Raw genomic sequence first — 16,710 nt, 5'->3', positions numbered from 1 at the left:
ACGGCCCATCTGGGGAACGGAGGTGCTGTTTGCCAACCTCTGCCCAGAGGTTGCAGGATAGGACGGAGGGAGCCAGTTCTGGGGACACGGGGGGGGGGGGGGCGGGGACACGGTCCCGCTCACACGCCTCGTGGGTCTGGCAGTATTCCGGACATACTTAGGCTCAAAAGTGGTTCCTTGTTTACCTGAAATTCAAATTTAACTGGGTGTCCTGCGTCTTAGCGCTATTTCCTGGCCCAGCCTCCCCTCCTCACCCTCCTCCCTGCTTTGTTAGTTCATGTAAACTTTTTATTGATAAGGCGTGAAAACAGGGTGCAAATCCCAGCTGACAGGTGCGTGAGACTTCCCAAATACACGCCATGGCTAACCACTGTCTTTATTCCCAGCCCAACGCATTAACTTTCCTGCCCTGGAGACATCTCTGGGTGGGAGTCCACAGTATGCTCTCGTGGCCTGTACTGAGCTGCGTCCCTGTGGCTCGGTGTCTCCTCTGCTCTCAGTAATCTAGAATATCCTATTGTGATCAGGCACCCTTTGCTTCCCCATCCCCTGTCGGTGGGCATTTCCAGTCTGAGGGTCTTGTAAATGAAGCTGCAAAGACTATTCTAACATAATCCTGCTTCACATCTTACCCTCGCACTTGACAGACACCGGTTCCTGCGAGGGGCACGGCGCAGTTCTGTGAGTCCATCTCCGCGCTGCGAGCCCAGGCTGGTCTGCTCCCTCTGGCGACCCAGCCCCCGCCACACGGCCTGCACAAAGCCAGTGCTCAGTATGCATTTGGGGGATGAAAGAAAGACACGCTCTCCCTGGAGCGCTCAGTTCAGGGCATCTGGCAAGGATGAACTCTGGGACACAGCCCTCGATTTGCATGCATTTTGACTGAGGACTCGGGCAACTGCCGTGCAAATGTTTAGGGAAATGTCTCCCTTAGGCCCCTGGAGAGGACCAGATTGAGTGGGCGTGGGGCGGGAAACCGCCTTCCTCCCTGTGGCTGCCTGCCCACTGGGCTCCACCTGTTGGGGTGTCCAGTGTATAGCCCTCCAGGGCTGCCTGCCTTCCCCCACCCTGCAGTCACCGGTGGGAACATTCTTGGGCTTCTGAATGCCTCCAGCCCCACCCCACTGTGTCCATGCGGGGCTGGATGATAAAGCGTAATAAAGGATTCCAGTCCCAGCACCGCACTGGTCTTGGCCCCTCAGACCTGTGCCATTACAGTCCCGTAAAAATAGCCGGCCTGTGGCTATTTTGGGTCATGGGAAGCCTCGGGGAGACACCGTGTTCTGAGGAGGACCGGGAGGAACCCAGAGCAGCCAACTAGGAGGGGAGATGGGAGTCCACAGGCAAAGTTAGCACAGATGGTGTTTTCTAGCAAACAGGAATCTTCCTAAAAACTACAAATTAGTGGCCGGTGTGTAAGAATAACGGGCCATGTTCACATGAAAACGCAGTCTCTCTTTTTGCTGCCCATCTGGGTCGCCTGCCCGACCTGGAAGGTGTTTGAATTGTGGCCCTGGGCGGGCTGGATCCCGTGGGGGGCCCCGTGGTTGTTGGGGGGCTTACGTGCAGGAACGTGGTCACACGCCAGCGGGGTGGCAGAGGGCAGTGGGGCCTCCAGTGTGTAAAATGGCGAGGCTCCTTCCGAAGGCACGGCTGAGTTCTCTTCTGTTTCTGTGCCTCTCTCTTCAGATGGACTTTCTCTCTCAAGTCTTTTTCTCCATGGAAGTAATGTTAGAATGTTTTCTTGGAAAGTGGGGAAACATATTCAGTCCAGCCTCTTCTCCCTGCCTGCCGCGTGTGTGCTATCCCCCCCAGCCCCCGGCATCATACCTACACCACCGCCCTCTGCCTGGCCCGGTCCAGCAGACCTCTTGATTCTTTCACTGGGGTCTGTTCCTGCCATCAGACGTAAGCTCTGCCAAGGGCCAGATCTCAGCCTGGTTTGGCCCTAGCACTTAGAGCCCTGCACACAGTAGGAGCTCCATAAATGCTTGCAGATGCAGTCAACACGGTTCATAAATGGGGTGCTTCTTTCTCCTGGGTTTCCCATCCTCGGAATCCCCGGAATGAGGAGCAGAAAGGACCTGAAATCACTGGGAAAGCCGCCAGAACGGGCCTCCTGGGGTGTCAGGGGCCCACGCCTAGGCTCTAACCCCAGGGGTCTGTGATTAGGACAGAATAGAGCTATGGGGTCTGGAATCTGCCCCTCACTGGTCTGAGAAGCCCACACCAGTCACTGTTGGAAGCTTCCAGAAGCTTCCAGCCAGCCTTCAGGTGTCTGCAGCCGGAAATGGACGCTCAGGCAGCAAAGGCTTGTTCGAGCCACAGGCATTCGGTGAATGGGTCCGCAAGGCTCACATTTGCCTCTTTTCTCCCTCTGAGAGGGACGGCTGGGGAGGGAGGTCTGCTGCGAGGAGTGCTGGCAGCTGCCCGAGCTCTGACTGCGGGTTTAGGTGGCTGGGGTCCCTGGGGGGCTGTAGCAACCCTCAACCGGGCCCCACCCCGGAGGTTCTGGCGCGACTGGTCTGGACACCAGGACTTTTCGAAGTTCCCTCAGGAGTTCTCACGCACACCCAGCTTCGAGAGTGAGTCAGCGTGTTAACGCATCTTTGCCAACAGGGGTAATATTAACCACCCTTTATCGGGCACCTTCTGCATAATGGATTTTTTTGTTGTTGTTTTGTTTTGTTTCTTTTTTCCTTTCTTTTTTTTTAAGTTTTTTTTTTTTTTTTTTAAGATTTTATTTATTTGTCAGAGAGAGAGAGCACAAGCAGGCACAGTGGCAGGCAGAGGCAGAGAGAGAAGCAGGCTCCCTGCTGAACAAGGAGCCGGATGTGGGACTCGATCCCAGGATCCTGGGATTGTGACCTGAGCCGAAGGCAGCGGCTTAACCAACCAACTGAGCCACCCAGGCGTCCCTGTTTTGTTTCATTTTGGGGGTTTTCTTTTTATTTTTTTATTTTGGGGGTTTTCTTTGTGTGTGTATATTTTGTTTTGTTTGTTTTTGTTTTTTCGCAAATGGTATGAACTGCACTCCTGCGGGGTCAGGCAGGCCACGTGATGGAAGCAGCGGACCAGGTGACAAGCACCAGGGAGCAGCGGGGCCTGCGGGAGCTGAGGCTCAGGGCAGTCCCTGCCATCATCCTAGCGAGCAGGCCCAGGGTGCGGGATCTACCCTTAGGTCAAGAGAAATAGGACCTGTGCATGTTCGCGTGAAAGGGGCCGGTTTACCAACGTCAGCCGCTGACTCAGAGGAAGGAAGGTGAGGAGAGCTGCTCTGGCCCGTGGTCGGACAAAGCCAGCAGGTGGCCGGTTTGGTGCCTTTGCTTCTTGTTCACACCAGTCTCCGTGGGAGTCAGACACGAGGAAACACTCAGACAAGTGGTTTTCCCAAGGTTGCTGTGGGAGCAGAATAAGGCCCCCCGAGACATGTCCCCCTCCGAGTCCCTGTAACACGTGAGGTGTCGCCTTCCACGGCAGGAGAATGAAGGTCACAGATGGCAGTAGGATTGCTAATCAGCCGACTTCTGAATGGGACATTATTCTGGATTATCCAGACGAGCCCAGAGTCATCACAAGGGTCTTTTGAACGTGGAAGAGAGGGGCAGGAGGGCCAGTGTCGGTGTGAGAAAGCGAAGACGGGCCTTTCCTCGCTTTGGAGATGGGAGAAGAGGCCGCTAGAGGCCAGGGAAGGCAAGGAAACAGATTTTTCCCCAGAGCCTCCGTCCGGGAGGAGCGCAGCCCTCCCGACACCTTGACTGCCGCTCAGGGAGACCCACTCCAGATGTCTGGCCTCCAGAACCATAAGGGGACAATTGTGTGTTGTGTTAAGACACGGACGTTGTGGTGCCTCGTACAGCAGCCGAAGGAAACCCACAAGGTTGCCGAGCTAAGTTAGCGATGGTGATACGTTCCCAATGCTGGCGGCCTGACTCCTGGAAGGGAAAACATGGCCTCGCAGCCTGGATTCTCTGGGCCAACCCTGATTTCAGTATCTGTCTCGGCCTACGAGAGCGAGTTACGGACAACAGAGCTCTGTGCCTATGGGACAAGGGACTTCCTTACTGAATTTGTTTTTCCTCAGTAGCTGTCAAGCCCTCATGTGGCAAGGACCTTTGTGACCTCTGACATCCTTTCTCTGCATAGTAACAGACCCCCGAGTGTGAGCAGGGGCTGCCCAGGATATACCCTACATTTCTCAGCCTGCCTGGGGCTGTGGGGTTAGTTATGGTCATGTGACTGGCACAGGCCAATGGGAAACACTCTTAAGGGCAGGGGTGCACCAAGCTGAACCATCCTGGACCCTGCAGACAGAGCATCACCTCAGGAAAGTGACCCAACAGCCTCCTCCCCAGGATGGGAATTGAGAAGGATCGGCAATAGTCATGGAGGACATAAAAGGGCTTTCCTAAAAAGTTGTCTGGGAAGTATCTTGTCTTTATCTCCTAGAAAACCTGCTAATTTCTCCCCTTTATTGCTTAACTTAGCTTTGGCTAGGGAGGTTTCACAAAGTTTTTGGGGTCTTAGCCTTTTTCAACTTGTGACTCTGCCATCCTCATGCTCCAAAATTGTTGCTTGAGCTCCAGCCATCAAACCTCCTTTCCATCCGGGAGGAAGGAAGACAGAAGGGGGTCCTCTGCTCCTTTTAAGAACACTTTCCACACCGCTGTGTCCCACGGCCAACACCTCAATGCAAGGAAAATGTATCTTTATCCTGGGTGGTCCTGTGACCAGCTAAAATTGTAAATGGAACGAGAGAGGAACACAGATTCTGGGGACAACCCACACTTTCTGCTGTGTTCTGCCAAATCCTATCTGTTCAGAAGGACCATCTGACGGCAGGTGGGAGCTGGACCAAACAGTGTTGCTCCATTTAAGGTGATTGGCTGTGTGGCCTCCGATGAGCTCCTTGGCCCTTCTGGGCTGCTCTTGCTCACCTTCAAAATAACTGAAGTGGAATGACATGGTCTTTAGTATGTATCTTAGCAGCTTCCTCTCCTAGGAATCTAAGGATTGTCTCCTTTTCCGACATAGAGAATGTCGCAATAGACAAAGAAAACGAGTGCACAGCACGCATGGTGTGTCTCTGGTGTCCGGCCGAGCAGCCCTCCTGTCCTGAGGGGCCCAGGGAAGCAGCCTTCCTCGCTCCTGTACCACCTCTTCCCCTGGCCGCCCCCGCCTGGCCCACACTCCGATGCAGGTTTTGGACCAGGCGACTACCAAGTTCCCAGCACAGCCCGCACCAATGCCAGCCCCACCGGCCGATCAAGAGTTTAACTGAAATAAAACAAGAACTGGGTCTGGTTCCTCCTGCTACTAATGTAACAAAGGGCCATCCGCTTGGGGGCTTGATCTCTTACAGATCCAGAGCTCAGGAGTCCCACACGGGCCTCGAGGGGCTGCGTTCCTTCCGGAGGCTCTGGGGGAGAGTCCGTTTCCTGCTCATCTGGGTTTCGGCAGAACCCAGCGCCCGGCGGGCGGAGGCCTGATGTCTTGGGAAGGCAGCAGTCTACTTCCCACAGAAACCAAGTCCTGGGTGCCTGTGAGGTAATGGACGGCTTCGTTTCCAGAAACTGAGTTGTCAGGTAGCCATTGGGTTTAGCGGGCGGCGCTCGGTCTGAATGAAGCGGGTCAGAGGGAGCTCAGGGGTGAGCAGGGGCCGCGGTGTCTCTTTCCTCCCCGCCTCTGCGCTTTCCTGGACGGGCCCTTGTCACTCTGGCCTCGGGAATTCCCTGCCTCCCTGCCACAGCTCGCCAAGGCCAGCCCCCTTTCCTGGAACACACGTCCCCGTCCGATGACACCTCCTGAAACGTTGAGCCCAAGGCAGAGAGGCTCTCTTGTCCCCACCCTCGGCCCGGCTCTCCCAGAGGACAGCTCTGCCTCTGAGGCCAAGGACTAAGTGGCCAAGGGCGGTCGTTTCGTTGAGGCCCGGATCAGCATCCAGCTCCGGCAGTGGGTGGGGGAGGCAGGTCTTGGGGGCTCCGGCACCTGGGCTCTGCAGTCACACGGCCTGGGTTCAAATCCTAGGTCCACCTGGGAGCTGGGGAGCCTGCAGCATGTTTCTTGACTTTTCTGTGCCTTGCTTTCCTCACTTGTAAGAGATGAATAATGATGGCATTTCCCTCAAGGGATGGTTGATTAAATGAGATAATCAGCACCAGGTGCTTGCAGTGGGGAGAGCCTGGAACGTTCGCCACGGGCTGGTCATCCCACGGGGATTACTGTCATGGGAGCAGCACACATTCCCCACTCGCGCTCCAGCTGTGGGTTCGGTGGGCATCCCGGATCAGCCAAGGTTTTGTCTGCGCATCATGTGTGTAGGGGGCACAGGGTGTTTGGGGTGGAGACAGGGAGCTGGCACAGGTTTCCCCCTGGTTTGTACTCCCTGCAAAGAAAAGTTCTAAGAAGATCGAAGTAGCTTTCATGTCTTCACTGACACCCCTATTGTTAACAGGCTAAGAGGACTGGACCTCAGTTTCTTTGTCTGTCTAATGGGAATAATAGAGCCAGCCTCTTTACCTGGGGTTCTGTTTCTTTTTTGGCTGTGACCTTGGATCTCACCCTGCTCAGCACCGGAGGCATCTAGGCACCACTCTGGCCAAATTTCTAAGGCTGTTTCTAAAGGGCAGATGCTGTCTAGGGCTATCCCATGGGGTTCTCCAAGTCCCTTGCAGAAAGGGCGGGCTTACCCTCAGTCTATATGGACAGTAATGATAATAGGAGATACTCACTTAACACTTCCTAGGTACCAGGGTCTGTGCCAAGCGCAATCAAGAATCCAAGGGGTGGCCTGTCTTACAGAGAGGGAACAAGCCTGGCGTCCCTTACAAGCGGGAGGAGGTGGCCGGAACCCGAGACCCGGCTGGTCTTACTCAGCCTGCGCTCTTTCTTCTGTCACCTGATGAAACAGTAATTCCAGATTTTTAATTTCCCATAAAGCACCCATCTTCTTCCTCGATGCCTTGCTGAGCACATTTGGATGTGGGGAGAGAAGGGGGAAAAGCCACTGCCTCCAGGCTGGGGCTCGGTGACTCTGATGGATGTCCTTGCGAGGCCATGGCGCGTTGCGAAGGGAAACATCGGTTGTAAAAGATGAACGTTGTGCCCGCCTAGATTAGACTTAGAAAGCCCCACGCTGGGAGTTGTACTACTTACAAATATTGCTTATTATTAGGTTCTTTTTACCATTTGGTAAGGAATTTCAATTCCCCATCAAGGAAATGACTTTCTATTAGTTTAAAAGAAAAGCCTTGGATTTCCACGTCTTTCTAAATAAAGTCTCAGGGAGAGAAAAGGAACCTGTGGACATCGCAGGGGAATTTTGATGTGTGTTTGTAAAATTCCAAGGTGTGTGCACATGAGAACAAACACGGGGATATGGATATTAGCTTAAACTTGCTGGGAGCATGCTACTTCTTAACTCACTTTGAAAAATCCAGCACATTAAAAAAAAAAAAAAATCTTTACCATGACGCTACGTATATGGAAAACACTATTACTTGCTAGAAGCAATAATCATTGTCATTATTAGTAAGGACATATTGAGCATTTACTACGTAGCAGGAACTGCCAGAATGTTTTATAGGGTGCATGATATGTTCCTCCTCGTGGATGTTACTCTAGGAGGCTGGCTCTATTATTCCCATTTGACAGACAAAGAAACTGAGGTCCAGTCCTCTTAGCATGTTAACAATAGGGGTGTCAGTGAAGACATGAAAGCTACTTCGATCCACCTCTTTAATGCACCTGAATTGCCCTGTTGCCCTGTTCCCGTCCCTGACTCCACTCACCTACCTCCTATCACCCTTAAAGGTTGAGAAACTTTGCCCAGCATCACCCCCCTGCCCTCGAGTCTAGGCTGGAGGACGCCCTCTCCCTCCCACCTCTGTAGCTCGGAGACGCCCACCACAGGCCTGTCCACATGCATCCTTCTCCTCGAGCAGGGGGGCTCTCCGGGGCAGGGACAGAGTCCCTAAGCCTTTGGTTTAGGAGATGACTCGTCTCTTTTCAGGACCGCTGCTCTGAGCCTCTTCTCTCCGGCACCTGCACCTGCACCAAAAGGGACAACAGAGGGAGGGAGTCACGTTATGGCAACTCATTAAGTGAGTTCATACTGTGGAGTAGGGAGCCCCTCCTGGTTCAGAATAAATGCTCAAAAATGTCAATAGCGTTATTTATTATCATGCTACATATTGCTGTCTACATATAATTACTATTTCTGACGGGTGATGTTGGTTTTCCATTTACTGCCTTGTTGTGAGGTTTTATTTAAAAATAAATGTATTTGATTCTTTTTTTTTTTTCCTTTTAAAGATCTTATTTATTTATCTGACAGGCAAAGATCACAAGTAGGCAGAGAGGCAGGGAGAGAGAGAGGGGGAAACAGGCTCCTTGCTCAGCAGGGAGCCCGATGCCGATGCCAGGCTTGATCCCAGGACCCTGGGATCATGATCTGAGCCTAAGGCTGAGGCTTTAACCCACTGAGCCACCCAGGCGCCCCAGTGTATTTGATTTCTTTTTTTTTTTTTTTAAAGATTTTATTTATTTATTTGATAGAGAGAGATCACAAGTAGGCAGAGAGGCAGGCAGAGAGAGAGAGAGGAGGAAGCAGACTCCCTGCTGAGCAGAGAGCCCAATGCGGGACTCGATCCCAGGACCCTGAGATCATGACCTGAGCCGAAGGCAGCGGCTTAACCCACTGAGCCACCCAGGCACCCTGTATTTGATTTCTTAAAAGCGAATTAAAAAGGAGTATATGTCAGGGAAGTGGTATCCGGGTCTGGTCCAAGGTCCGCAGTCCTATTGAAGGATGGGGTAACCAGACCCCAGGGGAAAGGAACTCAGGGTGGGGCAACTTTTGTAATGGTCGCCTGGAGACCAGCTCCTTGTGGCCTGGGGCACCGCTTCCTGTGGGCGTGCTAAGGGTCCTAGGAGGAGATGAAACCGAGCTGTCCTGAGTCCTGGGTGCCCTGCCACCCAGGGCAGCCTCTACCCCAGACCGGACTGGTATTTTTAGCACACAGGCACCCTGCGCAGCCTCCTACACTCTGACCAAATTTAGAAATCTCCAGAGGTCTTTGCACTTCTCCGCCCTCGGTAGGAGCAATGAATGAAAAGGCCTCCAGATGCCAGTCTGGCTAGAGCCGGCGTTTGCTGGGTTCGCTCTCTCTGCGGACTGGTCGGGAAGCCCAAGATTTGTCTGGCGGGGAGAGAAAGCAAGCTGCATCACGGGTGTGGTCTGGGGCAACTTCCGCAAAAGCACAACAACCCCCCACGTGCGAGCGTGTCTGGGCTGCAGAGCCAGGAGAGGGGTGTGGGGGGCGGGGGGCGCCCCTGCCCAAGCTGCTAACAGCGGGATTGCGGGGGGGTGGGGGGGGTGGGGAGGGTTGGGGGTGGCGCTGGAGGCTGGGGACATGAGGAACCCTGTGGGCTCTTATCAGCGGTTTATATTTACCGTTTCCTTTGTTAAAACAAGTCTGTGTTGCTTCTGAAATTTGAAAACCTTGAGCACCAAAGGTCTAACAACATCCCGAGACTGAAAAGCCTCAAACTGAACGTTTCTAAGGAATTTCCTTGAACAAGGGCTGCCAAGACCGCGAGTAGCAGACCCTCACTGTTTCTGACAACCACCCTCCTCCACCCTAATCACCCCGAGGTTCCCGGGGGCTCCTGCTGCAGGCTCGGGTCTTGGGGTGCTAACCCCACCCCCAGCCACGAGGGAGGGGCGTGGCCACGGCTGGCCAATCAGAGCCCGGCATGTCCCTGGCTCTCCAGGGCTCTAGCAGGGAAGTGACTGTTAACATTGCTGGAATCCCGAAACCCAAAACCCTTTGCTGAAGAGTTACTGAGGAACCTCCTGTCCCACGAACCCATTCATTCCGCGCTGGGGGAGCTTGTCTGACGCTTGTCCGAGTCAGGACTGGTCTCTGGGAGCAAAGGTCTGATCGCTGAACGGTCAGGAGTGTTGCATGCCGGTGGTTAAACATGGCCAATATCAAAATTAAATGACATAAGTTTATAAGTAAACGAATTATATTAAAACCAAAGGTAGTAAATACCCAGAATGAATCACTCCCCGGCGTAATTCACCACACTTGACTATTATCTATGCCCTTGGGGCGATTTACCTCTGTTGCCTCTCTGCAGTGGAAATGCCCCACTGGTGTGTGCCTGGGAGACTCTTCCCAACTCCACACCCAGGGAGCCCGCCGGTAGCTTGGAATCTGCCGCGGATGGAGTCCTTACCCTACAGGATCTGGGAAACCCACCAGCAGGGTTCTCCCACCCAAAGCCGTTGCTAAACACCAGCAGAGAGGGGGCTGGATAACACATGCAGGGACCCGTCTGTTCTTCAGGAACCCCAAAGAATGGGAAGGCAAGTGAGCAAGCATCTTCAGGACCAGAACCACCCTTTATGTCATTTAGTTTTCCCAGCATCTCCGTGAGACGCTCCGTTTACGCGTGTTGATTGACTTGAGGAAATGAGCATCCAAGAAGTCAGGGGCTTTGCCTGAGGTCGCCTGGGGTGGGGTGAGGATGTGGGCTCAGCTGCTGATCCTGAGCCTCACCAGGAGTTAGTTCTTTTTTGAGCAGTGCTCTCTGACCCCTGCTGACTCAAAGGCCCTGCGGGAGGCTGGGCCAAAATGCCCTGGGGCCCCGCAAGGAAGGTGAGGCGGCTCCTCCCAGTGGCCCTAATGTTCAAGGCCTCTGTTTTGAGCATTCATTTCTTGGCAGCTTGCAACTCTGCAAGGTGATCTCAGCAAGTGCACGGGCACAGCGTTTGATAACACGGAGTCCCAAGTTGAGGGGGGCGTGGCTTTTTAAAATACACGCCGCTGAAACCAAAAGGACAAACAGACAAAGCCACAATTCTAGTTGAAGACCTCAGCACTCTCCACTGTAAGCTACTGAAAGAACAAAAAGACAGAAAACCAGTAGGGATACAAAAGACCCGGACAGCACTAACAGCTTGACCTAACTGGCATTTTAGAACATTCCACCCAACAGCAGGACACACATTTTTCTCAAGTGCACACTGAACGTACACCAAGGTAGACCTTTCTGGACAATAAAACAAATCCTAACCGACTGAAGAGAAATGACAGTAGATGAAGTGTTCTCTGATCATAATGTAATAAATCTGGAAATCACTAACAGGAAGGTATCTGGGAAATGAAATTTAAACATACTTCTAAGTAACCCAAGGACCCAAGTGGGAATCTCAAGGGAAAGTAGAAAATATTTTGAACTGACTAAAAATAAAACACAACATATCGAGATTTATAAAATGCAAATAGAGCAGTACTGAGAGGGAATTTTATAACATTGAGTGCTTACATTAGAAAATAAAAAATGGTTTCAAATGAATTACCCAAGCTTCTACTTTAAGAAACTAGAAAAAGTGACCAAGTTCATCAGAAGGCGAGAAGGGATAAAGATAAGAACTGAAATCAATGGACTTAACACCAGGAAAATTAGAGAGGAAATTAATGAAACGAAAAGCTAGTTCTTTGGAAAGATGAACAAAATGGATAAGCCTCCAGCCGGAATGGTCTGCGGCAGAAAGAAAGAAGACAGAATTAGCAGCGTTAAGAAGGAAGGAATTGCTGTAGGCTCTCCAGACACGACAAAGATAATAAAGGAATATCACAAGCAACTTTATTCCCTAGAATTTGACAGCTGAGATGAAATGGGCAGAGGCCTGAAAGGCGTCAACTACCCAAGCCTGCTCAGGCAAGAATATGCAGCCATAAAAAAGAATGACATCTTGCCGTTTGTGACGGTATGGATGGATCTAGGGAATGTAAGGCTAAGCAAAATAAGCCAGACAGAGAAAGATAAATATCATGTGATTTTACTCGTCTGTGGAATTTAGGGGGAAAAAAATGAATAAAGCAAAAAAGAGACAAACCAAAACACCAGACTCTTCAATAATTACAGAGAACAAACTGGTGGTTGCCAGAGGGGAGGTGGATGGGGGGATGGGTAGGAATAAAGAAAGGAAAGAAAGAATATGGAATAATCCCATAGTTATCAAAGAAATGAAATTCACAGTTACAACTTTCTAATAAAGAAAAGTCCAGGTCAGGTGCCTTCACTAGTAAATACTACCAGTCAGGGAGGAAATAATCTGAATTCTACACAAACTCTTCTAGAAAACAGGCTAGTGTTACCCTAATGCCAAAGATACTGCAAGAAAACTGTAGACTAATATTGCTTGTGAACATAAATGAAAAAACTGCTCAATAAAATATTATCAAATCAACTCTGGCAAAATATAAAAAAGAATACATCATGACCAAGTGAGGTTTATCCTGAAATGCAAGGCTGTTTCAACATTAGAAAATCAGCCAATGTAACCCGTCATATCAGCAGATATAGACAAAACATATAATCATCTTAATTGATGCAGAAAAAGCATTTAACAAAATGCAACATTCATTCATGATGAGTTATCAGCAAACTGGTAATGGAAAGAAGTGGCCTCAACCCAATAAAGAGCATTTACAAAAAACTTATAGCTAACATAATGCTTAACGGCAAAAAGTTCAATGTTCTTCCCCTAAATTGGGAGCAAGGCAAAGATGTCTGTTCTCAGCACTTCTATTCAGCGTCATACTAGAGGTCCTAGACAGTGTAATATGGCAGGAAAATAAAAACAGAGACAGATTGGAGAGGGAGAAATAGAATTGTCTCTATTTGCAGATGGCATGATTATCTACACACAAAACATAGAGGAATCTGCAAACAAACTAGTAGAACTTACCATAAGTGAGTTTAGCAAGATTACAGGATACAAGGTCAATATGCAAAACTCAACTGCATGTTTCTGTACTGGCAATGAACAATAAGAAATCAAAATTTCAGAAACAGTACAATTTACAATAGTACCAAAAAACAAACCAAACCAAAAAACCATGAAAAAAATCGACATAAATCCAACATCTGTTCAAGATCTACATGCTGAAAACTACAAACAATGATGAAAGAAACCAAAGACCTAACTAAATGGAGAGATATACTATGTTCATGGATTGAAAAACTACATTGTTAAATGCTGAACTCTTTCTAAAAGGATCTGTGAATGTATAGCGCCGCACAGTCTCAGCAACATTTTCTTGCACAAATCAACAAGTGTATTTGTCAGTTTATAGGGAGAGGCAAAAGTTGTTGGATAACCAAGACAATTTAGGAAAAGAAGAAGAGTGTTGTTAGGACTCACATTTTCTGTTTTGCTTCTTACTCTAAAGTTATAGTAATCAAGGCAGCCTGGAACTGATGAAAGAAGGCTGGATCGGTGGCAAAGAACAGAGTCCAAAAATAGAGCCCCACATGTGTGTCCAATCTGCTTTTGACACAGCTTCCAGGGGAATTCAATGGACAAAGGATAGTTTTTTCCAGCAAGGCGCACTGGAACAATTGGTCATCCTCAGTGAAAAAAGGAACCTTGATCCACACCTTGCAAACTTGACTCCAAATGGATCACAGACTTGATGGCAAAGCATAAAATTTTAAGACTTCTAGAAATAGACCTATGGAAAATATCCTATGACCTTGAGTTATACAGAGATTATCTGTGCCCCTAACAGGAGGATTCATCAAAGATTGGATAAATTTGACTTCATGAAAACTTGTAAAAAATCTGCTCTTTTGACAACACCATTAAGAGAAGGAAAAGGCAAGACATGGACCCGTGAGAAAATATGTGCAAAACATATGTCTGATAAAGAACTTGTGTCCAAAGTCCATAAATAACCCTCCAACAACCCAATTTTAAAAAGGAGCTTAAAGATCTGACCATTTTACCAAAGAAGATATGCAGATGACAAAGAAGTCCATGGGAGGATTTTCAAAATCATAAGTTGTTAGTGAAATGCAAATTAAAACCATCATGAGATACCAAGGCATACCAATGAGGATGGCTAAAAACAAAACAGGGCACACCCTGACAAAACCAAGTGATGGTGAGGCCGTGGAGAAACTGGAAGCCTCATCTGCGGCAGGTGGAAGGGTGCATCCACTTCGGGAAACAGGTCGGCAGTTTCTTATGAAATTAGACATACAGCTGCCTGGAGACTCCGGATTTTCACCTCGAGAGAAATGAAAATGCGTGTTGGTGCACCAGTGTTGACGATGGCTCCATCCATAATCGTCCCAAACTAGGGACAACTCGCACGCCCTTGAGTTGTGCAAGGATAAGCCAACTGTAGAATTTTGCACTAAGGAATCTGACCCAGAAATGGAAAGGAAGGAGCTAGTGATCCAGATGAGAGCGGGGTTAAGTCTTGGAGGCGTTCTGTGGAATAAGAGAAGTGAGACCCAAACATTCCTTCTCTGCGACACACTGGTAGTGACAAGGGGGACATAAAGAGATCAGTAGTTGCCGGGAGCGGGGAATAAGGGATGGCTGGCTCCAAGCCAGACAGAGTGGCGACATGCTCTGAGTTTTGACCCTGATGGTTACATGACCATGCATTTGTCCAAACTCATAGAATTGCATACAAAGGGGGGAATTATGCTGTAATTTTTTTGAAAAAAAAATTTCTTTTGAAAAAAATAGAAAAATAACTAAAAAAAAATTTTTTTTTTCCAAAAAAAGGTAAGAAAAAGAAAAAGAAAAAAAACTTTCTTGTAAAATGGCACTAAGAAGTTTTCTGGTAACCATTTGACTTAGATAAAAAAAATCTGATTAGTTACCTAATTTGCAGCTGACCATCATTTGAAGGCCTCACCTTCCCACGACTAATTTTTGTTTTCTCATGGAAATTTTTTTAAAACAGAAAAGTATGAGCACATTACCTATCTGGACACATCCAGCGCTCCATGCTGAGATCCTCCTTCCGTCAAAATGAAAGGCAGGAATAATTTTTAAAAAAGATCTTATTGATGTATTTGAGAGAGAGAGTAGGAGAGAGAGCGGAGAGCGCCAGCAGGGAGGGGACAGGGAGGGGCAGAGGGTGAGGGACAAGGAGATTCCCCGCTGAGCGGGGAGCCCAATGCAGGGCTCGATCCCAGGACCCCGAGATCATGACCTGAGCCCAAGGCAGACGCTTTACCAACTGAGCTCGCTGGCACCCCTCAAAGTGCCTGTGATAATTTTTAAGAAGACCCAGCTCCTCTCTTTCTGGAATGGGTCTGGGTGACTCAAAGTGGAACTTCGCCTCAACACAGGACAGAACAGTTTGCCGGGTCAGACAAGTGCATTTTGCATCGGTCAGTCCATCTTGGGCGCGCTGTGCGTGATCCATGTCCGGTCAGCTGGGGAGGGTCCCTCCCGCGCCGCAGGCAGAGCCCCGATCCTCTGGCCACTTCCCTCCCTTTCCCACAAGTTACGCTCTGTCCCTGTCAAACAGCTGTCACATTCGCTCCCCGGTCACTTGAGTGTGTGATCTCAGTGCTAATGCACAGAGGAGGCCCAGCAAATTCCACAACACGAGTCTCGGGTCCCTCCCAGAGCTCTGCCTTCTTCCATTCCTTCTGGAACAAAAACCAGTTGACAGGTCACCAGAGAGATGCTGAGTCGCTCTCTCTGGGTAGAACCCCCTAGAATGAGGTGCTTAGGGCCTGGCTACTGAAAGCATCCGTTTTTCCAACATTTGTGAGAACAGGGAAGGGAGCAGCCTGGAGAGCAGCTGCCCTCGGCCCCCCTCCCATCCCCCAAGAGTCTATCTAATTCTGGGGGCCTGCAGGGGTGTGGTCCAGGAGTCTGTATTTTCCGCAAGTTCCCTAGATCATCCCAACACCCGGAGGTTTCTGAACCACGGTTGTGGAGGGCCTTGGGGGAACTGGAAACTCCCCCTAGGTTGATGGGATCAGAAGAAGCTCACGTGTGTTGTGTGGCCAGACACACACAGGGCCACGACTCCGGAGGAGACCTGCTCGCCAAGGCAGATGCAGTGACCAGGTGACCGGCACAATGACAAGCACCTATCCGAATGCCAGGCGATGCTGCTCTGAGCAGGACGCTGGCGCTCGGTGCAGGTGGCCGTGGGAGCAGTCCCTGGAAGACCCGGTGGGAGGGCCGCCCTCTGGCCCGTGCTGCAGGCGGGGACAGCAGCTCCTTCCCCTCCCTGCAGACTCCCTTCTCCCAGCTCCTCCAGCAAACTCTCCCGGCTGCTGGACCGGGCGGCTGGGGAACAACAGGGCTCTTCTCAGTTTCTTAAACATTAACCTGCATTTAGAGTGGGCTCTTCTGAGGGACTGGACGTCCCATCGTCAGCACCGGGATCATTCATACGGGATCGTGCGTCCACATCCTCAGGATCATCTTCTAAATTCCAGACTGATGAAGTCAACAAAGATCAAGGTCAGCCACCGTGGCCCCTGTTCTAGGGGACGTCATGGGGGGCGCGGGGGGTGTGCTGACCCTGTGGTCTCTCCAAGGTTCGTCCTGGGGGTCCGTGCTCCAGGGGTCTGTCTCACTGGTAGGTGGGACACGTGCATCCGGGAAGTCTAGTTTTCTCCACCTGCTCCCAAAGTGTCCTACTTTCAAGAACTAGTTTTAAAGGAGCTGGCTTCCGAACTCCGGGCCGGTTTAATGATGCTCCAGGGCTGGGACAGAACAAGGCTGTTCATTCCTGGATTTCCTTTAAAATCAATTTTTGAACTCCCGGCGGTAGCCGTATTTAAACCCCTCTGTACCAGCCCCAAAGCTGGGCAAGCCGCTGTAAGGCAACTTCTTTTTCCCCCGCTTATGACAAATCGTTTAAC

The sequence above is a fragment of the Mustela lutreola genome, chromosome 9 (genome assembly GCF_030435805.1).
Source record: "Mustela lutreola isolate mMusLut2 chromosome 9, mMusLut2.pri, whole genome shotgun sequence".
In the NCBI taxonomy this organism is placed as follows: domain Eukaryota; kingdom Metazoa; phylum Chordata; class Mammalia; order Carnivora; family Mustelidae; genus Mustela; species Mustela lutreola.
Note: the sequence above shows the minus strand (reverse complement) of the source record.